This window comes from Suricata suricatta, chromosome 10 (assembly GCF_006229205.1).
Source record: "Suricata suricatta isolate VVHF042 chromosome 10, meerkat_22Aug2017_6uvM2_HiC, whole genome shotgun sequence".
Lineage (NCBI taxonomy): Eukaryota > Metazoa > Chordata > Mammalia > Carnivora > Herpestidae > Suricata > Suricata suricatta.
The window spans coordinates 40,487,076-40,512,205 of record NC_043709.1 but is presented as its reverse complement, the minus strand read 5'-3'; the positions used below and the strand labels follow the sequence as shown (position 1 = coordinate 40,512,205).

At 42.4% G+C, this 25,130-nt stretch overlaps 2 long non-coding RNA genes across 4 annotated transcripts in view; one reads left to right on the top strand and one right to left on the bottom strand.

Annotated features, from left to right (window-relative positions):
* The first annotated feature begins 1,222 nt into the window (after window positions 1-1,222).
* Window positions 1,223-25,130, top strand: part of LOC115304986 — a 37,581-nt gene continuing 13,673 nt past the window's right edge. For all 3 annotated transcript variants that reach the window (XR_003914709.1, XR_003914707.1, XR_003914708.1), the window contains exons 1-3: window positions 1,223-1,445; window positions 4,980-5,135; window positions 12,819-12,923. This is a non-coding gene — a long non-coding RNA (uncharacterized LOC115304986). The remainder of the gene's footprint in view (window positions 1,446-4,979; window positions 5,136-12,818; window positions 12,924-25,130) is intronic.
* LOC115304987 overlaps window positions 23,735-25,130 on the bottom strand; it is a 55,238-nt gene continuing 53,842 nt past the window's right edge. The window contains exon 3 of the long non-coding RNA XR_003914710.1: window positions 23,735-24,777. This is a non-coding gene — a long non-coding RNA (uncharacterized LOC115304987). The remainder of the gene's footprint in view (window positions 24,778-25,130) is intronic.

Genomic DNA, 25,130 nt, shown 5'->3' with positions numbered 1-25,130 from the left:
AGAGTGGGTGGGTGTTATTCACAGCAATCTCCAAGTCCCTCAAGCTCTTTTTCCCCAAGCTGGCTAACATTTTTTTATGGGTGGTGGTGCAGTAAGTTGAATTGTGTCCCCCCAAAAGTTATGTCCAACTTCTAACCCCCGGTACTTGGGAATGTGGGACTTTATCTGGAAAAAGAGTCTCTGCAGATGTAATTAAGTTAGAAACCTCAAGATCAGATCATTGTGGATTTAAAATGGGCTCTAAGGGCAATGATGTGTCCCTATAAGGGATAGAAATGGAGAAGACAATGTGAAAATGGAGGCAGAGACTGAAATGATGAGTCTACAATCAAAGGCATAGCACCGACCGCAGGCACCCACCATGGAATCAGTTCTCCTTCAGCACCTCTAGAGGAGGGGCGCCTGGGTGGCTCAGTCGTGTAAGTCTTGACTGCGGCTCAGATCATGATCTCATAGTTTGTGGGTTAGAGCCCCCTGTTGGGCTCTGTGCTGACAGCTTGAAGCTTGCTTCAGATTCTATGTCTCCCCCTCTGTGTTCCTCCCTCTCTCTGTCTCAAAAAAATAAATAAACATTAAATTTAAAAAAAAATAAATACACAAAAGGATCTCCAGAGGAATCAGTCCTACAGACACTTTGATTTCGGATATGTGGCCTCCTGAACTCTAAGAGAATAAAATTCTATTGTTTAAGCTGCCCAGTTTATAATAACTTGTTATGGCAGCCCGGAAAAAGGAATACACTTGTTTTTTTCTGTTATTTTTCTGGAGTTTACTTTCTGTACCCAGTACTGCTGCTACCGTTTCATTGTAACAGCGGTTGGCCATTTTTTAACGTAAAGGGCAAAAACACTAAATATTTTGGGCTTTACGTGCCACACAGTCTCTGTCATAGCTACTCGACTCTGCTCTCACAGTGCGAAAGGAGCCACAGACAATATGTAAACAAATGGACATCACTGTGTTCCTGGCGACCTTTATTCACAAAAGCAGGTGGTGGGGCAGGTTTGACCTATGGGTTTGCTGACCCCTGCATTATGATCCTGGTGCCCCAACTCCTGGCAGTTTTCCTAGAGTCTTCTCTACTCCATTTCTCCAGGCACTGGGAGGTCTTTAAGCACAAAGGCTTGACGTGGCTGGTTTGGGGTTTTCATATCCTCTGATACATAGATTTGCTTTTAGTTCTCACTCTCAACCTCTGGTTACTTCGGTCGTGAAATACCATTTTCCTTTTCTCCTTACATCCTACAGAGCCATTTTCATAGTGCATTTGACAAACTAATGGCGAAGGCGTTGTGACTGTCATTTGACTGTGTGGAGTCGTCAGCTGCTGGGGACTGTGCTTTGAAGTGTGTGGGTGGCTTCAAACACTTGGGGGCAAGCAGCCCTGCAGCTCTGCACCGCTGAGTGGAGGAAATAACCAGAAAAGAAAGAAGAGGCTGTTTATTGTAAGTAACTTTTATTTTAAGATCCAGCACAATAGGAGGGGAGTGGGGAAGGGAGAAGAGGGGGACAGAGAGAGAGACAGAAATGGACTCTTCCAAAATGATAAATAATTATCTGGAAGCAGGCAATATACGCTGAGGGGGAAGGAGGCAGATCAAACAAAATGGGATTTTATACTTAGTATATCAAAATCGGTCTGGGTGTATAGAACAGCAGAGCTCGAAAATACAAGTGTCAAGGTGAGAGGAAGGTTTACTTGGATTCAGAAAGAAATATTTGGGGTTGAAAATGAAGAGGAAGCCAGAAACCTTCATCAAAAGTCGAAGAGCAATGGTCAGGCTGTGACCTAGACCGTTTGTCCTCTCTCCTTTGGTCTAGATTTCTTCGCCCCTTGTTTCCTACGGCTGCTGTAACAGATTCCACAAACTGGATGATTTAAAACAACAGGAATTTAGTCTCTCTCTCCCAGTTCTGGAGGCCAGAATTCTGACATGAATATCCCTGGTGTCACAGGGCTGTGCTCCCTCTGGAGGCTCTGGCGGAGAATCTGTTCTTGCCTGTGGTCACATCACTGCAACTCTGCCTCCGTGGTCACACGGCCTCCTCCTTTTCTCTCTGCCTTCCCCTCTTTGGTCTGTGTCGAATCTCCTCTGCCTCCCCCTCCGGAGGGTACAGGTGATGGCCTGTAGGGGCCACCCAGGTGATCCAAGATGATTCTCCATCTCAAAGCCCTTAGTCACATGTGCTAAGATCCTTTGTTGGCCATGTAAGGTAACATTCGTAGGTTCCAGGGACTAGGATGTATTTTAGGGAGGCATCTTCAGCCCCCTACAATGCCAAGCTTTATACCCAACCAACGGCAGTGAAAAGCAGTGCAGCTCCCAACGGGATCAGCTTCCTCCAAGAGCCGACAGCAAGAATCTTGAGCGAGGCGAGGGGTAGGGGAGCAGAAGACTGGCTCTATTTGTCAAATGTTTTCTTCACCCACAATACAATATTTCAACCCCTCTTCACAGACTGGGTCCCCAGATACCCACGTGGCTGGCCTTCTCTTTAATTAGGCTCTACAGTAGGGAATGATTATGAAAAGGACCTACAAAAATATACAAAGGGTAGGTCACATTTTAAATAGGCAGAAACCCAGGGAAGTTTTCTACAAAAACATTTTTTGAAGAAAAAAATATTGCTAAATATAGACACAGGTGAACCTGGACTGTAGGGATGGGACCCATTGTACTGATACATCCCCATTCACTTCCTCTTAATTTCAATGTGCTTATAAAATCACACAAAACCAGGAAGCATTTTAAACTGCTATCCAAGTCACTTTCCTGCCACATGCACCTCAAACTCATTACATCTAGGACAGAACACAATACCTCACACCACCAGCAAGTTCTCCTTATTCACTGCCATAGCTTGAAGGCAGCTGTGTTAATGTGAGATCGATGAGCTTCAGAATTGGAACCCCCGGAACTGTATGCGAACATTTTTGCATATGTGCCTCTGTGCCTTTGCCAGAGGAGAACTCCATAGCCTTCATCAGAATCTCCACAGAATCTTTGACTTCAAAAGGGAAAGAAAGATCTGCCCGGCTCTCAGGGAGATTTACAAAATCCATCTGCATAGGCATGTGCGTTTGCAATAGAGAAAACCCACTGCTTTGTTTTTGCATGCATTTGTCAAATTTTCATGCATTGTTGTCATAAAGGTGCAGGATAGCTGGCTGGGAGTCACAGTAAAACAAATTTTGCCACCATTCCCTTCCCCCTAAGTAAGGCTACGTGTCCAGGATCAAATATAAAAGTAAGGTGTTGCTCTCTCTGAAGAAATGGATTTTGCCTGTAAGAGCAAGGAAGCAGGGGACCATGCTGAGTACGTTTTCTGTGTCTAAGGATTATCTTGACGTGCCAACACATACCAAATAGACCTTTACATTCCTGGAATGCTTCACTCCACCTCCTCCAACTTTGCTTAATTCATGCTTAGGTCTCAGCTTACTTACTTCTCTCCTAATCAGCACTGCTGGGAAAGGATTACAGACTCAAATTTTGAAATATGGGTCTCACTGCCTACAGAATATCTATATGCAGGGAAGGAAATTGACCACCAGCTGGAAACTGGAGACTGTCTCTTTGGTCTTAACTCCTGAAGTAACCCAAGATCTCCCTCTAACCCCACCCTTTTCTGGAGTCACTTTGGTATCCACAGGAAAGGTAGGGCTGGTACTCAGCAGTAAACACACTTCAATAGGCCATTATATCAGAAAACAGATTCAAATGGACATTTTGAAAACAAGGAGAGTTACCATACTCCTTTCAAAACCTTAAGAAGACCAACAAGACTAGGTCATTGAAAACAGTCATGATGAAGTTTCAAGGAGTGAAACATTAAGCTTTTCATTAAATTGTTCATATTTAGAAATTGTTACGTTCTAATGATTTGGGAGGGGCCAGTTTCCCTTCACAATACTTTTTTTTTAATGTTTATTTATTTTTGAGAGAGAGAGAGAGAGAGAGAGAGAGACAGAGCACGAGTGGGGGAGAGGCTAAGAGAAAGAGAGAGACGGAATCTGAAGCAGGCTCCAGGCTCTGAGCTGTCAGCACAGAGCTGACGGCGAGATCATAACCTGAACCCAAGTCAGACGCTTAACTGACTGAGCCACCCAGGCGCCCCACACAATAGTTCTTTGTATCAACCCACGTGTTTTGTTTATGGCATTATCACAATTACAGTTACAATACATTCGCATAATTTTATGTTTATTGCCTTTCTTTTGCACTTGCCCACAGCTCGGCAAGACAGAGGCTGCCCGTTTTGTGACTGCTTAGCAGTGCCGTTTTCAACAGATACCAAAAAATACTTGATACACAAATGGATGGATTAATTAATATAGAACTGTGATCATTTCCCTTCCCCAGAGAGAACCATCCTTTGACCATAGCAGGTCACTGTCGCATCAGATAGCATTCTCGAGATGGCGTCGTGCCGCATGCTTCTCCTCAAAGCAGAGTTCCTCCACCTCAGCACAGCTGCCTTTCTGGGCAGGATGGTTCTTCGTGGTGGGGGCTGTCCTGTGCACCACACGGTGTTTGATGGCAGAGCTGGCCTCTCCCTGCTGGATGCCAATGGCACAACCCTCCTTAGGTTACCCAGCCAAAAGCATCTCCACACTTTGGACAATTGAAAAACAGTGCTTAAAGATAGAAGAGAAGCAGAGGAAGTATTTCTGGATCTGGGACAGGAGCCCCTCGGCGGGATGAAGAAGAGGAAAAGGCAGTGTGGTTGAATGCCTTAAAAGCCATGTGTCTTGGGCTTTCCTTGCAGAGGGATTTTGTTTTTGTTTTCATTTACTATCATAAATCTGTACTCCAAAAAACCTTGGATTTCATACTTTGATGTTATTTATTATTTCTTAATTTCTTCCTGAAAATATCTTTTGAACAATTTTAACTTATTTCTATTGAACTAAGAAGAGGAATTTAATTAATTAATTAGTTAATTAATTTTATTTATTTATTTTTTTTGTAATTCAGCTGGACAGTTACCTGAGGCTGAGACAGATGGGAACCTAGAAAAGACTGCAGAATGGTGTCAGCGTGGATCTGCCGGACACACCTGCGGCCACTGCTCAGATGTTCAGCGACAGCTTCTAACAGCCTCCTCAGACAAGCAGCAAACCACATGGAAAGGTGACAAGTTACCAGCAGTCAAGCTCTTTATTTTTTTATTTATTTTTTTAAATGTTTTATTTATTTTTGATACAGAGAGAGAGCATGAGAGGGGGAGGGGCAGAGAGAGAAGACGACACAGAACCGGAAGCAGGCTTCAGGCTCTGAGCTAGCTGTCAGCACAGAGCTGGACGCGGGGCTCAAACCCACAAAGTGAGATCTGACCTGATCTGAAGCTGGACGCTTAACCAACTGAGCCACCCAGGTGCCCCCAGGAGTCAAGTTCTTTAGAGGGTAGGTGCTAGAAATTGCTTAGTCATCTGTCCATGTTTCAGGTTTTCTTAGTTCTGGATCTTTCTCAATAAACCACGAGAGAACGGGGAGTTTGGAAGGGATAATCGTTTCTGATGAAATAGGAAGGAACATTTTCGCTTTCAAAATTATGCAGCTGTTTCTGCATCCTGGGGTCCTGCAGAATTCATTTCAGTGTAGGAAACCTCATTGTTAAGGAATATACAAAGAATGAAGTTGCAAACCAAACACAAACCAAAACTCAAATGTACAAAGACACACCACTTTTTATTTTCTGGAACAGACCTAATTTTCATGAGTCCCATCTCACAAGGTGGCAGCCAGTTTGGGAGGTGGGAGAGCACATGAACTTTTCTTTTTTTTCTTTTCTCCTTTTAGAATTTTTTTGATGTTTATTTATTATTGAGATAGAGGGAAACAGAACGTGAATGGGGGAGAGGCAGAGAGAGAAGGAGACACAGAATCTGAAGCAGCTCCAGGATCTGAGCTGTCAGCACAGAGCCTGACATGGAGTTCCAACCTGCAAACCGTGATATCATGGCCTGAGGTGAAGTTGGACGCTCAACCGACTGAGCCACCCAGGCACCCCTGAACTTTCCTAATTAATGGTGCATTTGACTTAAGATATTCTGTATGGACTAAATACTCTGTTGATTGAAAGTTGAACTTCCTGTGACAGCTGGGTTTCTCCTTTCCCTTCTTCTCCTTACTGTGGCAGCCAGGTGCAGAGGAAGGCTGACATCTTCCTGGCACTAGGGAGATGGGGCCGGCGCGGGGCTGGTGCTTGTCTGTCTCTACTGCAGGCTATCGGCCCTGCCCTCAGGTGTATACTGGCTGGTACCCACTAAGGAGGGCTGGCTCTGACCTGTAGGATACTCCCTGTGGGGTGGAGGCTACGGAGAGCAGAAATAGGGGTGTCTGATGTCTGATTTCCTCAGAGCATCCTGCAGGGGGTGGGTTGCTAAAGTCTGCAGCTGAGGATCTCATCTCAGTCTCTTCTGAGTTTGGTTAGGGTTCCCCTTGGGACTCAGCCCTAGCTCACCCCCTTGCTGGCAGCTAGGCGCCCGCTGGAAGAACAGCCACGAATCCCAGAAGTTCCCCAACCCACCTTGAGTTTCCAGCTACCGCGGGTCTTTGCCTCGCCCTCACAGTGGTATCTTGTGCCAAGTTCCTCAGCTGGAATCTCCTGTGTTTTCAGCGGCCCCTAAGGACATTTGAGAACTTCCGGATTCCTTACTAGAAGGAATCATTCTGATCCTAGGAGTCAAGAGTTTACCTCAGATGTCTTGTCACTTTTGTCCCTCTCTTTTTTGATATCTAGTCCCTACGTGACACTGCTAAGCAATAAAAAGACAGCCTCTACAGTGCTTAGGGACAAGTGCAAAAGAAAGTCATTAAACACAAAATTATACAACTGTATTATTTAATTGTAATTATCATAATGCCATAGATAAAGAAAGAACAAAAGCCCCTTTGCTGTCTGCCCTCCTCTTACTGATTTGATGATCTTCCTTCAGGACATCAGCCTTGGAAAGGACAGCTGTGACACAAGGTTCTCACAGCCTCACCAATTATTGAACAACCTGTGTCTCCCTTCTTCTTCCCATAATCCCTCAGGGTAGGAGGTGGGCTGTCCACATCCTCACCTCCCAAGCCCCCTACACCTTTGTAGCAGGGACTAATCTTACCCTGAATTCTCTCTCTCTGGAATAATACTTGAAAAAAAATTTTTTTTCCTTAATGTTTTTTGAGAGAGAGAGAGACAGACAGACAGACAGGGACAGAGCATGGGACAGGGAGGATCAGAGAGAGAGGGAAACACAGAATCTGAAGCAGGCTCCAGGCTTTGAGTTGTCAACACAGAGCCTGACGTGGGGCTCAAGCTCATAAACTGTGAGATCATGACCTGAGCTGAAGCCCGATGCACAACTGACTGAGAGGAGCCCCTCTCTGGAATAATAATATATAATAATTTATAATATATAATAATATAATATAATATAATAATAATAGACTCTGTTTGTGATGTGTTAATAATGGCTCAAAAAATTTAGAAAATCATTTCATTCTTGAAAAGACTGTCTTTTAAGACAATTAGTTGGTCTCCGACGGCTCTGGAAGTCATAACCCGGATGCTGATTTCTCCTTCCTTTTGCATTCCTGCTGCTGGAATCCTATTTCTCCCCAAAGCAAGCAGACAGCTCTGACGGAACAGAGAAGAGGCCACAAGATAAAAGTGTAAGTCTTGAATAAGAAAAAACACAAAATAAATCCTTGTTATTTCCATTTTGCACCTTCGTGGGGCCTGTTAGGTGAGGGGGACAAGACCCAGGAGCAGTGTGGCAGAGTGGGTAGGCTGAGATAGGCTCAGCATGATAAAGTCAACGTGCTTCTCACTGGGCTCCAGAGATTTTTCTAATGTAAAATGACTTCTGGTCTTCTCTGGATAGAAATAAAAAGTAGAACTTGTGTAATAGAGGAAGTGGAAAAATGAAACCTAGAGAGTTGGGGTGATCCTAAGTTGGTAGGAATGTGTTCTTGAGGGAGAGGAATGGCTACCAGTAGGACGTTTCCTGTGGAGCGGAGGCCATGGACATCAGAAATAGGGGTGTCTGATGTCTCATTTCCTCTTTGTCTGCTCCCGTTGTCACCTACAACAGCAGTGCCTTGGAGAATGAAGGTGCAGCTCTGGTCCTATATGGGGAAGAAATAAACCAGAAAGAAATGGAGACTTGGTAATAAGATGACCAGAAGCAACTGAGAAGAATCTGGGAGCAGGAATTTGGAGTGAGAGTTGACAGGTATCTTTCCCACCACCATGCCAAGTCTGGACAGCTCCAGGTCTACATGATGGGGATTGAGCTTTCTAATGTTAAACGCGAATGTGGTAGATTAAAAATGGCCGCCAATTCCTTGTCATTTCCCACACTGAGAAGCGGTGTTTGTTTCTCACAGTCATGAATTTGGTTTGGCCCTGTCGCTGCTTGAACCAAGAGGATATGGTGATAGCTATGTGGTGCCAATCCTCAGCCCAAGTTGTTAAAGCCTGGTGGTTTATGCTTTTCAAACCTCTGTGTCACTACATCACCATTGTAGAGAAGGAAAATCCTCCTAAGAACCTTAGCCCAGTGGGAAGTGCCTCATCTCATAAAAGAGAGATTAATATAAGAACAACAAACGGAAGTTTATTAACAGCTCTCTCTCTCTCTCTCTCTCTCTCTCTCTCACACACACACACACACACACACACACACACACAATCATGTAGCAATGAGTCACTTGAAGAGGTGATTAGAACTTTGGCTTATATAATATCTTAGTAAAGGAACAATGAAGTTGTAGAGAAATGACAGGACAACGGAAAGAGACTTTGTTTCTAGGGCAGCACACTGGGGGAAGTAAACTATATAGGAAACTAATGCTAGATAAGGGCTATAGCAAGATTTGCTGCATAGATTCTTTTGGTGTAGTCTATGGGCTGATAAATGGGTCTAACTTCTGTCCCTCCTGATAGAGAGGAGAGGGGAGACACCTTTGCAAATTTATGTCCTGCTCTTAGGCAAATAGGTACAAAGAAGAGAATTTTTCTTGTATCTAGCCTTCTCACTTGCCTTTAGCTCAAAATAATCCTTATGCTGAAGTGACATATTTTGGGGAGGCATATTCTGCTACTCTTCATTATGCTCTAGAAAGATCACATAGAGAAACCACATGAAAAGATCAAATGGAGACTGATGAGCCCTGGAATGACATGGAGAAAGAGAGAGACCCAGCCAAGCTCAGCCTTCCAGACATCCTTTCCAAGATGCCAGATACGTGAGTGAGCCACTGGATACTGCAGCCCTGGCCATGACCTGATTGTACCAACAGGAGGAACCTCAGGAAGACTAACAGAAGAACCTTCTAGCTGATCCCAGTCAACTCACAGAAGCATGAGATAGTAGTTGCTTTAAGCCACTAAGTTTTGGGGTGATTTGTTATGCACTTAATAAGAAGAACCATGGGGTAGGGTCAAGGTGACAGCAGAGAAAGAGAGTGTGATATAGTGTGCATCAGCTCCTACATGCCTCCATTTAGAAGTGACAGGTGAAATTTCCGTTCATATTTCCTTAGCTAAAGCAAATCATACAGCCATGCTTAACTTTAGGGAGTTTTGTCCAGGAAAGGAAGGATCTGAGTGATATCTCCCACACCACCTCTAGCAGCAAGGGAGGCCAGGGAGGCTGAGATTTGTTGTACCTAATGATTTGTTGTACGTAATTGTGATTCATTACCTAGAGCTGGGAACATGCAGCCCTGAACGCAGATCAGGATACTGTTGTCAAGGGTGAAGGCAGGAATACAAACAGCATTTGCCCCAAGGGGGCATGGGTAAGTAACAGAGATTGCAATGGCTGCTACCTGTGTTCACACCCTGCGCTGACCCTGGCCCTACTTGCTAAACTTGAACTCTCTCCATCCTTGCACTTTCAATCCTTATATTTGGAATTTGAGTTTGGAACCAGTGTGGATGGGGGAAAAAAAAGGAAGAGAGAAGAGGAAGAGGAAGAAAAGGAAGGATGGAGAAAAATGGTGGCAGCTGTGTCCTGAGTGTGAAATAAGACAGACCTTGAGTACTCCTGACTCTGACTTCAGAACTTTTTCCACCACTTAGAGGAAAAAATAATTAATGTTTGTACAAAAATATCAAACAGAAAGACAAAGGGGAAGGGAACAGTTCAAAGAGGTGTGAAATGTGTGGCAGTCTGGGTGGTCTGGTTGGAAAAGGAAAAACAAAATTCTTGTCAGGTTGTGTTCTGGGAAACTCTTGGAGGAATGGAACAGAACATTCTTATCTAAGGCTTAGGGCTTGAGCACTGCTCTCTCTATCCACAACTCTAATGTAGGTGACCTTTGTTTTTCTCCCCTTTCTTCTGAGTTCCCAGCTCAGCTCACAGGTTTTTCCTTGTTTGTCAAAATTAAATCCAAAATAGCAACTCTTTTTGTCATTTCTATAACAAGTGAAAGATGAAATCCTAGGAAAATGTTTAACCATCTTCAAAAGACTTTTCATATATTGTCCTCACGAGAACTTTATTTGCCATCCTTATTTTACTTGTTAGAGAATCAGGGCTAATAGAAGTGAATTTATCCAAGGTCACTTAACATTCTGAAACTAAGTCTGTTCACCTTTATAATCTTATATGTTAACCACCAAAATACTTAGACTTCTAAGAATTTATTTGGTGCATTGTTCTTAATTGAACCCAGATCTAGACAATTTCTAGACAGCTTGGCCAGCATTTGTTGCCGCATTCTATACAACTTCTTTTTCCTACTTCTGATGGAAATGTCTTTAGTATCCTCCCACATCTGTATCATTTTTGCTTCCTCTCTACTTTTATTCTCATCCAAATGTTCCCTCTGTACTCCCACCTAGCAGTTATGGGTTTCCACATACGTGGATAGTTCAAGTTATGCCCATTTGTGGCCACGTCTGTTTATGCTGATTCAACTCACTCAATTTTATGATGCCTATCTGTTATATTTCCTGCCTTATATTGAAGCCTCAAGTTCACCTAGTTTTGGCCCCTGCTTTGCTGTCTCTCCTACTCCAGCCCCTTCAAATAAATCACATTACCTACCAAGCCTGCCCTGGGCATGAATAAAACCTTGATGGAATTCATCATCACTGCCTTGATTTTCAGATTCATTGCTCTTATATTTCCTGGTTCTTTGGGGCCCTGAACCTAGCTCCTGTTTCCTGCCTAGTTCTGTTGTTAATGGCATGAAGTTTCTCTCCCAGTTTTGTCTATCTCCATACTGATGAATGCCTTAATAGAGCATCTGATGATAATGAGAACTGCCATTAGTTATGGGTCTACCATGTGTCTACTTCTAAGCTAATTATTTTATGCGTTATTGCATTTACTCCATAGGGGAGGAAACATAATTTTCCCTCTACTCTTCTATGTTCTCTGTTGGGAACTCTAACAAATAACAGACTAACAAAAGAAATACAAACAGAAGTTTATTAACATGAATATCTCATATATGCATGGGAGACAGTAACTCTCAGAGGTAGTTTAGAATTCAGGGTTAAATATGATTTTCAGCTAAAGACAAAAGAGAGAAAGGTGTGGGGGAAGTCAGTTATGGGGAGATGAGCAGGAAAAGTATGATAAACTAGAATAAGTTTTGCTATGCAGAGTTAAGTCAGTGCCTTCTCCATTGCTGAGTTGAGTTTCTAGTGATTTAGTCATTCTCCCATATACAGAGGGAGAAACCCTTACAAATGGAGATTTCCCTATAAATGCAAATTTCCATTACAAAAAGGTAACTTCTAATTTATTTTCAGAGCTTCTTCTTTGCCTGCTCGTGCCAAATACTCTGCCAAAGAGGTATATTTTGGGGTGCACATTTTACCACCCTTCACTCTTTATGACAAACCAGCAATGTATTGTAATTTCCTTCATTTTCCAGGAAGAAGAAGCAGAAGCAGGATAGGTGCTGGGAGACATCCTCCATATTTTAATTAAAGCTCTTATCTGGATACCCGGCACTGTGCTGGTCTTCACAACTTTATCTTCCCAAGAGTCCTGCAAGCTATACAGACATCCCTGTCTCTACTTTTTGGGAGGTTTGGGGGGCGGGGGTGGGTGGAGTAGGGGGGTGGAGACTGAGGCTCAAGGAGAATAGGTGGTTTATGAAGCAGACCAAGGTTGAAACTCCAGTCTCCTCTCTCACCACACTGGCCTGCTTACCAGACCCACTTTAGGACCCTGTTCCAGCTCTTCCCTCTACCCCAACGCTCTCCCCCCATATCCACATGGCTCCCTTCCTCACTTCCTCCACATATTTGTCCAAATGTCACCTTTCAGTGAGGACTTCCCTAACCCTATTAGAATTGCATCCCTACTCATAGCTGTCCCTCAGTCCTTCCCCACTTTATTTTTTTTCACAGCACTTATCACTTTCTGACACCACGTGTCTTAGTTACTAGAAGGCAAGTTCCAAGGTAGAAGACTTTTTGTCACTATTGTTCACGAGGATGGGTTGATTTTTGACAAATATTTGTTGAAGTAATGGATGAATATATAACTGATTCCAAAGTTGATTCCCTTTTCACCACAATATTCTCAGATCCGTTGTGTCTATCATATCTTCTTTTTGCCTCTAGGCTGCTTTATAATGTTAAAGATTTTTTTTTTAAATAATTGCCTACATTCATTATAATCAAGAAAAAGAAGAAACAAGTCCAACCTCTCCTGGGCCTGGAAATGGCGCTAGCAGCAGCTCTTGGCTTTATCAAAGAACATTCATTATGCGCCTTCCTGTATGCGTTACTCTGCTATGCACTATGCAGAAAAATTAAACCAAAACGCTTATCTCGGGCTCCGTCTCCCCCTCCAGTTGGCTGATTACTGGGCGAGCCCGCACTGGTGCAGATGAACACATGGAGGACACACGGACGTACAACACAGACCTAAGGACAAGTGTGGGAGCCAATGTTTTCAGGTCAGTCTGAGGGAAAAATTTACAGGACCATCAGAGAGAAAATCCACGGGAGTTTCATTATTAGACAGGGTGGGGTTTGTGGAAATCATCCAAAGAGAACTCTTCCATTCTAAATCTGTTTGGGTTTGAGGGGCTTTGCTGAGAAGCAGTTCAACTCCTACACAGTGAGCTTCTAATTCATGGCTTGGTCCCTGGATGCAAATATGTGACTCAGGAAGCCACAGTGACCATAATGCTGGAAGAACTTGTGACCTCCCCTGTCCTTGGGAAGAACCCAGTTTTCATGGTGCCATTCCGATCTTGGGCCTGATGCCAACTCTTTTTTAAAAACTAATTTCCTAATGATGCTATAAGCTGCTGGTAATTGCGACAACTGTCATCATTTAGCATTCTTTTTTTTTAATTTTTTTTTTTTTTTTGAGAGAGAGAGAGACACACACACAGCGTGAGCCCCTGGGGAGGGTCAGAGAGAGAGGGCGACACAGAATCTGAAGACAGGCTCCAGGCTCTGAGCTAGCTGTCAGCACACCACAAACCTTAAGATCATCACCTGAGCCGAAGTTGGATGCTCAACTGACTGAGCCACCCAGACGCCCCCATTTAGTATTCTTTAAGCATCTTGAGGTGAATTAGAGATTCTTAACTGTATTCACTCTATTTATCACTTTTCTGTCTTATGCATATACTCCAAGTGTATATAAACAAGACAATATCATAAAAACATTAAAAATGTAAGCACATTAAAGTAACATGAAGCCAAGTTGATTGTCAGCAACAAATTCAGCTACCACCAACATAGGTTAGAGTCTTTTAGCTACACACCAGTGCCACGAGGTCAGTTACAGGAAAAGTAAATTATGCTAATTAGCGTCTTACATACATAATTCCAAAATTAACTGTACTAGATTTTAAGCTCTTTTAGAGCAAGAATAATGTTTTTCTCATTTCTCATACAGCCTCTGTTTCAATGCTCAGTAAATAGATCCTCTCCCTCCTATAGATGAGGATTCATTAGGACTGAATATTATGTTAAACAGCATATCCACTATCTGTTATGCGTCTGGCACAAAATAACATTAAGTAAATATTTTTTTAGAAATAAAAAAAGGGGGGCGCCTGGGTGGCTCAGTTGGTTGAAGTTTCTGACTTCAGCACAGATCACGGTCTCATGGCTTGTGAGTTTGAGCCCGCATAGCCTAGAGCCTGGTTTGGATTCTGTGTCTCCTTCTTCCTCTGGCCCTCTTCTGCTCATGTTCTCTCTCTCTCAAAATAAATATATATTAAAAATTTTAAAAACGGGGGGGTAGGTATTCATAAGTCTAAAGATTAAATTCTGAATCAGCTTTTGAGGAGAGAGTGGTTTGGGGCTTTATTTATCTTTCTATTCTGATGAATCTTAGACAAAAATGAGGCTTACGTTAGAGAGTTATCTCTACAGTCACTTTTATCTCCAAGTTTTGGGATTATGATTTGTATAAAACAATAAAGGTCTACTTTCAAATGCTGGCCCATTAACTGGTGGGGCCAAATGATTTTTTTTTTATAAGTGAATGCACTGTAAACAAAGCCAGCTCCAAGAGAGCCTCTAACAATCCCACCTCCTGAGACCCACACCCTTGTGACTTCTCTCCCACGTCATACCAGAGGTGATCTGTTAGACCACTAGGAGACAGCCAAAGTAGTGGTATGCCCTTCCTACATTAGATTGTAAAAATAAAAAGTGAGGAATGGAGACCTCCTGCCAACAACCACATGAACACATCTGAATGTGGATTCTCCTCAAAGCTCCATGCAAGCCTTCAGGAGACAGCAGTCCCTACTGACAGATTGACTGTGACCTCAGAAACTAGGTGAGATGATGTAGTGTTGTTATTTTAAGTTGTTAGATTTGGGAGTAATTTGTTATGCAGCAATAGATAATAAAGACTTTTTTTCATCCCAAAGTCCTCCCCTCTCCTAGGGCATATGATTAATGTCAATTTCACCATTCCTGGAAATGATGCACTTTTTTTGGCAACATACATTCGTAAGAAAAGACGAGAGTTAGTACGAGCATTTTCCTATCTACTTAGTTTAAAAATCAGTTTCACTCAAGCCACAACTTTGAAAAGGAAGAAAAATTACCTTATTGCATGTAGTAATGGTCTCATTGTGATCTCCTTCTCGAGAGTTTCAAGATTACATATTGCCTTTGCCAAAATTTCCCTTCTTTCATGGTTGTCCAGTATGTACAAAACTCTCTTTCATGCTTTCCTTACTTGGTCTTCCTATGAATCAACTGATTGCTTTAAAAGAAACACATTCATAGGGCTTGGTTCTCTTTCAATGTTTCTTTAATTAATACATTTGCTCTTTACTTCATGACAAAATGGTCTTTGAAGATTTTTGAGGACTGTTCATGTCTAAGAATTTAAAAAATTAAAATATGGAATTTGACCGCTTTGGGCATTCAATATTTCACCTTGAAGGTAATGTGTGCAAAGGCCTTAGAACAGTTGCTGGTATATGTGTTCAGGAAGCTATTATTTATATAGAAGTACAGATTGACAGATAAGGAAATGCTTCAGGTACAATACCTAGAGACCAAAATGGGGATGGGCTATCCACCTACACAGCCTGGACTCCACAGTGGATGTCAAGTTTAGAATAGCTCTTATAATTCTAATTAAGGACCCTCTCCATAGGATGGTTTATATGATCTCTGTGTCATCTACCAGAGCTGTGAACAAAACTGTTGTCTCTTAAATGCTCCCTGATATGTCAATGTAAAATGACCTAGCACAAAAGATTCCAAAACTCCCATGGACAGGAATGTTTATTAACACATCACTGTGCCTCTGGGAAAGCACATTTCTTAGATTTAAACATCAAATTGCTGCCACATGTTTCTAGGAAACCGTGTGTACATTTTACCTGATCTGCAAAGGTATAGACCTCAAACAGTATGCTAGATCTTTCCTACATCAAAGGTGCACAGGGACTGGCAGCACAGTCTGGTGAATCATATACATTCTGTAAAACTAGAAGTGACTAGATTTAGGGGCTCCTGGGTGGCTCAGTTGGCTCAGGTCATGATCTCACAGCTCCTAATTTCTAGCCCTGCATCAGGCTCTGTGCTGACCGCTCAGAGCTTGCAGCCTGCTTTGGATTCTGTGTGTCTCTCTCCCTCTGCCCCTCCCTGGCTCACACTTGTCTCTCTCTTTCTCTATCAAAAATAAACAAACATTAAAAAAAAAAAAAGAAAGAAGTAGTAACTAGATTTACACAAAGAAAGCAGCAAGGGCATAGTATTCCCTGATTTCTCTGGTTGGGGGATTTTGAGGGCAATGGGGGAGATGAGAGAAGGGAGACCATGGGATCATGACCCTGTGGAGAACCACCATGTTCTCACCCAAAAGGAAAGAGGGAGAAGACAAATGAATACAAGACAAGAAAGTTTGTGCTTAGAAACTCTCTAAGGTGTAAGATGCTGTAAAAGAGGTTTTTGCTTCTGACTCCCTTCTACTCCTGGTCTCCTAGATCCGGATTCTGAGAAAAAGAGAAGAGTTGTTCAGAAATCTATTCCTAGCTTCTTTTCTAGATTTTAATAGTTATAGACAAAAGCTGATGAGTTGTTGGCCATCACACTTTTTCTTGCAGCACAGTCATAATATCCTCAATGTGAGTTTGCACAGTTACTTGTGGGTCAAAACTAAGGGCAATTAAAGCTTTGGAAAATGACCCTCCCTCCCTCCCTTCCTTCCTTCTCTCCTTCCTTCTTCCCTTTGATGGATTTACTTTGAAGAACCAAATTTATTTTCCTTTTCCCCCATCTTTATTGAGGTATAATTGACAAATAAAATTGTCCATACTTAAGGTGTATAATTTGATGTTTTGACCCAACATACATTGAGAATTGTCACAAGTGAGCTAATTAACATGAAAAGCTGATGTTTCCAAAGAAAAGATATTTGAGTTATAAATGGTTCCCTCATAATTTTACAAAGGAAAGGAAGACAAACTGTACAAAATTAAATTACAGAATATTAGGGCAAAAGAAAAGAGTTCCTGGGCATTGTCTAGACTAGCACTCAGGGAACAGTGATAGTGTTACTTATTCTTATTTTTTGCCACCTGTCAAGGGAAAGAATATCAATTTTCAGGTCATAAATGAGTCACTGAAGGTGAGTACATTCCCTTTATTTTCCCCAGAGAAAAAGGACATTGGAAGTTCAGCATAGAATATTCATTATTATACCTGGGCTCACCTAGAAGAGCAAGTTTTTTTTACAATATCATTACAAGTAAACTACTAACACTTCTTGCATGTTAGTCAGTTATGATCTTGAAGTTATATGGTCACTTGTACCCCAAACACATGTAACTTAATTTGGCCCAATACCTGTTATTTCTTCTGGAAAGCCACCACCCATAAACTTACCAGCCCCACACAGCAACCACTTATTCAGCTCACAATTCTCTGGGTTAACAATTTGAGTTGGGCTCAGCTGAGCCATTCTTCTGCTCTTGGCTGGGCTAACTCACAAGTATGTGGTCAACAGCTGGTACGCAAGAGGCTCTGCTTCTGAGGGAGGGCTTGCCTAGCAAGACCTCGGCTGGAGCAGCTCATCTCTGCTCCACAGTCATGTGACCTTGAGCAAATTTCCTAGCCTCTCTGGTCTTCTTTGCTGGCTCATTCTCATCAACACACAAATATGCTGTCATTTCTCTAACCCACACCCAGAAAGTCCACTTTCATCTCCTAGCTATCACCCTATCTCTCTGCTCATTTTTATCACAAAACTCTTTAAAAGTTATCTGTACTCACTGGCTCCAATTCTGTTCTTGCCATTTTTTGCTAAAACCTACTCCAAAAGGATTTAGCCCACACCATTCTTCCAAAATTGCTCTTGTCAAGGTCAACCTTTACGTTGCTCAATCCAAAGAACCATTCCTACTCCTCATCTTACGTGACGTATCAGCAGCATTTGACACGTGTCATCGCTCTGTCTCCTCAAAACACTTACTTTACTTGGCTTCTGGGCAGCACACCCACCTGGTTCTCCCCCACTCATGAGCTTCCCTTTCCAGGTCTCCTTTGCTGGCTCCTTCTCATCTTCCTGATCTTTCAATGTCAGCGTTTATCCAAGCTCAATCCTTGGATTGTTCCCTTCTGATTTTACTTATTTCCCTGGTGATCTAATCCAGTCTCCTAATTTTAAAGATTGTCAATACATGGCTAACTCCAAATTTATATCCCTATCCTTTACCCCAAATCCAGACATAAACATCCAGCTACCTACAAGCAATCTCCATTTGGAAATGTTATATATTCCTATTTCTGCTGCAACAAATGATTAAAAACTGAGTGGCTTAAAACAACACGAATTTATAATCTTACTGTTTGGGAGGTCAGAAGTCCAAAATGGGTCTCAGTGGGTAACATCAAAGTGTCAGCATGGCTGCATTTCTCTCTATAGACTCTAGGGGAGAATCCATTTTCTTGGCCTTTTCAGCTTTTAGGGACTGCTGGCATTTGTTTGCTTGTGGACCCCTTCCATCTTCAAAGCCAGCGATGGTCTGTCAAGTCTTCCTTACATTGTGTACTCTGACACTGACTTCTTAGTCTCCCTCTCTCGCATTTAAAGACTTATAATTACGTTACACCCACCTGGATAATGCAGAACACTCTCCATATTGTAAAGTCAGCTAATTAGCAACCTTAATTCCATCCACTACTTTAATTCCCCTTTGTCATATAACCAAACATATTCACAGGCTCCAGGGATTAGGATGTTGATGGACCCTTTTGGGGGTCATTATCCTGCCTGCCACAGCTGTCTTATAGTCATGTCACAGCTAGCTTATCCAAACTGAACTCCTGAGTCCTCTCTAAGTCCTTCTCCACTTCAGTCAATGCCAACCTCACCTTTCCAATTGATCAGGGCAGAAAGTTTGGAGTCAACTTTTTCTTCTCTTCTCTTCCTAACTCATACCCAATCTATTAGCAAATCTGGTGAACTTCACCTACAGAAGATACTTAGAATCTGGTGATTCTTATCACCTCCTGAGCAATTACATTGGTTCATTCTCCTCCATCACTCTCTTGGTTTATTGTTAATGGTCTCCAGATCTCCCAGATTATTATAATAGCCTCCCAACCCATCTGTGGTTTCTGCCCTGTTTTACCAGCACCCATCTCCTGCCTGCCCACACATAGTCTATTGTCAGTATAATATCCAGATGATATTTTTACAACCCAAGTCAGACCATGTAGCTTCTTTGCTCAGAACCCTTTCAAGGCTTCTCAGCTCCATAGTGAATATCTGCAAGGCCCACAGGATCTGGCCTTTACTCCTACTTCTTTGACTTCTGTTCCTCTCCAACATATTTGTTTTTACTCCACCCACCAGGGCCTCCCTGCTCTGTCTGAGACAGTCCAGACAGCTCCTCACGGCTTTTGTACTTGGCAATTTACTCTTAGTGACACATTCTTCTCCCAGAGGTTTACAATATGGATCTCTCTTCCTCTCCTTCAATCTTTGCTCAAAGTCCCCTCCTCAGTGAGGCTTTCCTTATTCATCATCCTTTATTTTTTTTAACCTTTCCCCCCTTTTTCTTCTATTGAAGTGTAATTGACACACAATGTTACATTAGTTTCAGGCATACAATGTAGTGATTTGACACATCTACTTGTTATGCTGTGTTCACTACAAGTGTAGCCGCCATCTGTTACCATACTACACTGTTTTAATACCATTGCCATGTTCCATATGTGTACCTTTTATCCCTGTGACTCATTCATTCCATAACTGGAAGCCTGTGCTTCCCACTCCCCTTCACCCACTTGGTTTATTACCCCCAAGCCCCTCCCCTCTGGCAACCATCAGTTTGTTCTCTGTATTTATGAATCTATTTCTCCTTTTTGTTTGTTTTTCCAGATCCATGTATAAGTGAAATCCCTATGATATTTGTCTTTTCCTGACTTGCTGTACTTAGCATAGTAGCCTCTAGGCTCATCTGTGTAGCTGCAAATGGCAAGAGCCCATCCTTTTGTGTGGCCAAGTAAAATTCCAATGTATATACATACAAATATGCAATGAATATATACAACAGCTTCTTTACCCACTTACCTGTCAATGGACTCTTGGATTGCTTCCATAACTTGGCTATTATAAAGAATGTTGCAATGAACATTGGGGTGTATGTATCTTCTCAAATTGGTGGGTTTTTTTCTTTGGGTAAATATTTAGCAGTGGGACTACTGGATCATGTGGTATTTCTATTTCTGTCTGAAGAACGTCCATACTGTTGTCCACAGTGGCTGCACCAGTCTACATCCTCACCAACAGTGCACAGTGGTTCCTTTTTCTCCACATCCTCGCCGACCCTCGTTATTTCTTGTTGTTTTAAGTCTAGCCATTCTGACAGGTGCAGGTGATATCTCATTGTGGTTTTAATTTGCATTCCTGTCATGACTGGTGATACTATCTTCTCACAACATGCTTTAAATGGCATGCACACGCACACAAACACATAACAGAAACCTTTCCTTCTTTATTTATTTTTTCTTTTTTAAAAATTTTTAATGTTTTATTTATTTTTGATACAGAGAGAGACAGAGCATGAGAGGGGGAGGGGCAGAGAGAGAGAGACACAGAATCTGAAGCAGGCTCCAGGCTCTGAGCGGTCAGTACAGAGCCCGATGCGGGGCTCGAACCCATGAACATGAGATCATGACCTGAGCTGAAGTTGGAGGCTTAACCAACTGAGCCACCCAGGCACCCCCCCCTTTCATTCTTTAATGCTTTCCTTTTTCCAGTTGCACAGATCACATTCTAACTTACCATGGAATTTACACTTTTATAGTTTATTTTTTTTATCTCTCACCACTAGATAGTAAATTCCATGAAGGCAGGGATCCTTTGAGGTATTTCTAATTCTTAAGCCATTATCAGGTATATGGTAGGCACTCAGTGAATATTAGACAAACAAATGATTCTGCATCAGTTTCTTCATCAGTAAAATGAGAATACTGGGAATAGTAACCATATCATAAAGTTGTTGGAGGAATTAAATAAATTAATATATGTAATGTGTTATCACAGAGCCTGGAACAGAGAAAGCATTAAAGAAGTATTTATACTTATAATCTTCCTACCATTTACACTGTTTCTTCTCTTGTTACTCAGTGATCACCAAGTACCACCTCTCAAGAGGTAACAATAGTAATATATTGAGAATACATTGTGTCCTAGCAATAAAGTTATATGTAAATACTTGCTATATTAAATAATTTAACAAAGCCCTCGGCAAGTAAGGATCTTAAATTAATTACTTCTGGACTCTCTAGGTATGTGTCTTGAGGACAAATGCTCATTCTCATTTTTCTATTGGATGCACACAGGTTAACATGGACAAAGAAACGTCAACGTTAGTCTCTTGCCTGTTCACAACTAACCACAAAGGCAGGCAGATGAGTTAAATCCTCATGCTGTCATAGTTCCACATTACTTTGTCATTAATTGGATTTAGGTGATGACTTTCAAGTCTAGAATCAGCACCATTTTTTCCCAGTTTGAGTATTGGTACAACCCACAGACCTTATTAATCTTATTTCAAAATGTCAAAATACCAATATTCAGAGCATTTGAAACGGTGCAAATAGCCTTCTAGAATACATTTCAAAAATCAAAGTATTATCATTGGTTTTCTTCCTTCATCCTCTTGCAGCATATACCAAGATGAATCCCAGAGATTCCAGCCAACTGATTTCCATTTTTATACCAGTGAGGCCAAAGAGAAAAAAGTGTTATTAGCTGGATGCAAAAGCTCAGTGGAGAGCCAAACTTCAAACTTGCATGTCTTTGAAAATTAAATTCTCTCCTGACAAAGTAGGCCAAATAGTTCTTTTTTTTAAATTTTTTAAATGTTTTCTATTTATTTTTGAGAGACAGAGAGAAACAGCGCTAACAGGTGAGGGTCAGAGAGAGAGGGAGATACAGAATCTGAAGGAGGTTCCAGGCTCTGAGCTGTCAGCACAGAGCCCGATGCAGGGCTCAAACCCACTAACTGTGAGATCATGACCTGAGTTGAAGCCGGACGCTTAACCAACTGAGCCACCCAGGCGTCCCATGGCCAAATATTTCTGATGTGTAGCTATTGGATGGTCAGTTTTATTCACTCCCTAATAAATATGAAGCACCAAAAAAAAAATCAGTCTTATAATAAACAGGATCATAGCTGGCTGTTTGTCTTTGATTAAACATCACCTCTGCTATTTAATTCAGTTACTTCAAACAGAATTCCATGACGTTTGACTCTGAATAAGACACTTTGACATCAAGTTTAAAGATGGCCATGTGCAGTTGTACAGACCATTCATTGCACCTGTGTATCTGGCTGAGGGGGCAGGTGAGGCTGAAAGATTTTTCGTTTTGTTTATTTTAATCCAAGGCTTGATCGTGAGTATTAAGGATAAAGCCTGGAAGACTGAGAGCATATAATGATGTCAGAAACCTTAGAGCTGGACAGAATAGGCGGTAATATTATAGGTAAGGACAGAGGATGGGAGTGAGTCAAACATTACCAATACACAGATAATTCATAAGACCCTTCAAGAAATTTAGATCAGGCCTGGAGAGAATGGGAGAAAGGGAGCAGAAGGTAGAAGAGAAAACACTGAATGTGGCAACTTATTGAAAGAAGATGAATTATATCTAAAGAAAATGAAATATAATGACTTGGTAAGATCCAGTCAACAGAAATTGGAGACCTGAGATCCAGACTCAGTTTTTAAACAGTTTTTTATTAAAAATTTTTAATGTTTTATTTATTTTTAAGAGAGAGAAAGAGAGACAGCATGAGCAGGGGAGGGTCAGAGAGAGAGGGAGACACAGAATCCGAAGACAGGCTCCAGGCTTTGAGCTGTCAGCACAGAGCTGAGTCACGTTCATTGGGGCTCAAACCCACGAACCGTGAGATCATGACCTGAGTTGAAGCAGGACGCTCAACCGACTGAGCCACCCAGGCGCTCCTTAAACAGTGTTTTACAAGCTGAATATGTGTACACCTGAGTAACAAGAGCTGGAACTGTAAAATTTATACCCAGTATACTGCTTTTGTTGAGTTTCCAAAACACTGTGGGGACTAAGCTAAGAGCCTTAGAGCATTCTCACATTTAGTCAGTCCAGGGGAAAAAAGGATCTGGGAAGCTGGCTAGGTATTTTCTACTTGCCTCTCCAGATCCTTATCTCCCCTGCCCTGTGCCAAAAGAGGCTGACTGATACAAACTACAACCACCAGCCACCTTATCCTGCTGCTTCTTATTGGGTTTGGCCAATGGTAGGACTGGTGGAGCGTGAGATCCGGGTACTTACTCCTCTGACTCTCCTTATGTCGTATTGCCTTCATCCCTCTATTGAAGGTGATAGCTCTTAGCGGGCAGCCCTCTCCATTGCTATTGATATGGACTGAATGTTTATGTCTCCCCAAGTTCATATGTTAAAGCCCTAACCCCTAAAGTGGTGATATTTCGAAGTAGGGCCTTTAGGAGGTGGTTAGGCTTAGAAAACATCATGCAGGTAACCACCCCCCGATGAGAGTAGCTTTTTCTTTTTTTCTAAATGTTTTATTTATTTTTGATACAGAGAGAGACAGAGCATGAGAGGGGGAGGGGCAGAGAGAGAAGGAGACACAGAACCAGAAGCAGGCTCCAGGCTCTGAGTTAGCTGTCAGCACAGAGCCTGACGCGGGGCTCGAACCCACGGACATGAGATCTGACCTGAGCCGAAATCGGAGGCTCAACCGACTGAGCCACCCAGGTGCCCCGAGAGTAGCTTTTTTATAGGAAGAGGAAGACATACTGGAGCTTGGTCTTACTCAGCCATGGGAGGATATGAGGGAAGAAGGCGCTGTCCAGGAAGCCAACCCTCACCAGGGAGCCAGCTGCAACCAGATCTGCCAGCTCCTCGAGCTGGAGCTTTCCAGCCTCCAGAAGTGTGAGAAACAAAAGGCTGCCGTTCAAGCAGCCCCATCTCTTGTATTTTGTCATAGCAGCCCAGCACACTGGCACAGCGACCCTCTCGGACTTCCAGGACCGCTGCCTCCCACTCTCACTGCCCTTTCAGGCACAGGGAAGGTTGGGGACTCCCTGATACCATTAGACTTAAAGGCCTGCGCTATTCCTTTCTGGTTTCCTTAAAAGCCTGCCCACAATTTAGTAAACAGCCACTTTCTGCCTACCCTGTCAGAGTGTGCCCTCTATTTCCTGCTACAACACTCCCTAATACACACGTACTTCCACAGCAGAGACTGGGTGACCATTTCTCAACAGGCCTTTCCTCATCTGTGGAGCTACATGGTTCTTCATACTTCTTCCAACTCTGAACGTCTTTCTATGCTGCTTATCGCTAACTCATAAAGACATTCATTATGTTTTTATTCAAGTACACATGAAACAGCAAACGTTTCCCGTAAAAACCTTACATTGTGTTGAGCAAAACTGTTTTGTCTATCCTCCCGGAAGCTGTTACTTTGTGACGGCTGCACTCAATTAAAAAGAAAAAGCAACGGAGAAAAAGCCACTGACAGTCCAGTGTCAGTGCTGGAGGGCAGCCCTGGACTCCGGGTCCCTGGAGACAGAGGTGCCGGAGAGTCTGCGGCTTCTCTGCTGGGACAACTGGTTTTCTAGAAATGCGATTCAGAACCCCAGAATGCCGCTCACCAGACGAAGAAGGATTCCTGTCCCACAAGCCAGCTAGTTGCAGGGCACAAAGCTTTATGTGGAGGTACATCTTGATGCTTCTGAAAGCAGCAACATTTCTCAGTGTTTCCTCTGTGTTCAGCTCCCCAGGAGAGGCTGAATACGCAAATGCTAGGGGGAAAATATAGCAAGAAAAAATAATGAAGGAAACAGTCCACTGCATCTCGATTTCACATCGTCATTCCATCTGCTTTTGTCTTATAACCAGGAATAATCACCAAATTGTTCATGTTGTAATTTCTGCTAAAAATCCCTCATACTTGGCTAAGGCTTTATAATTCATGGAGCCTCTCATTTTATTCTCATAAGGCTCTCATGCGCATGCGCGCACACACACACACACACACACACACACACACACACACATACAATTGTGAAAATAAATAGGGCTGGTATTCTCTTTTTTTATTATTGGTGTATTTTTTAAATGTCTTACAGTATGTTACCTTTTCCCATTCCAACCC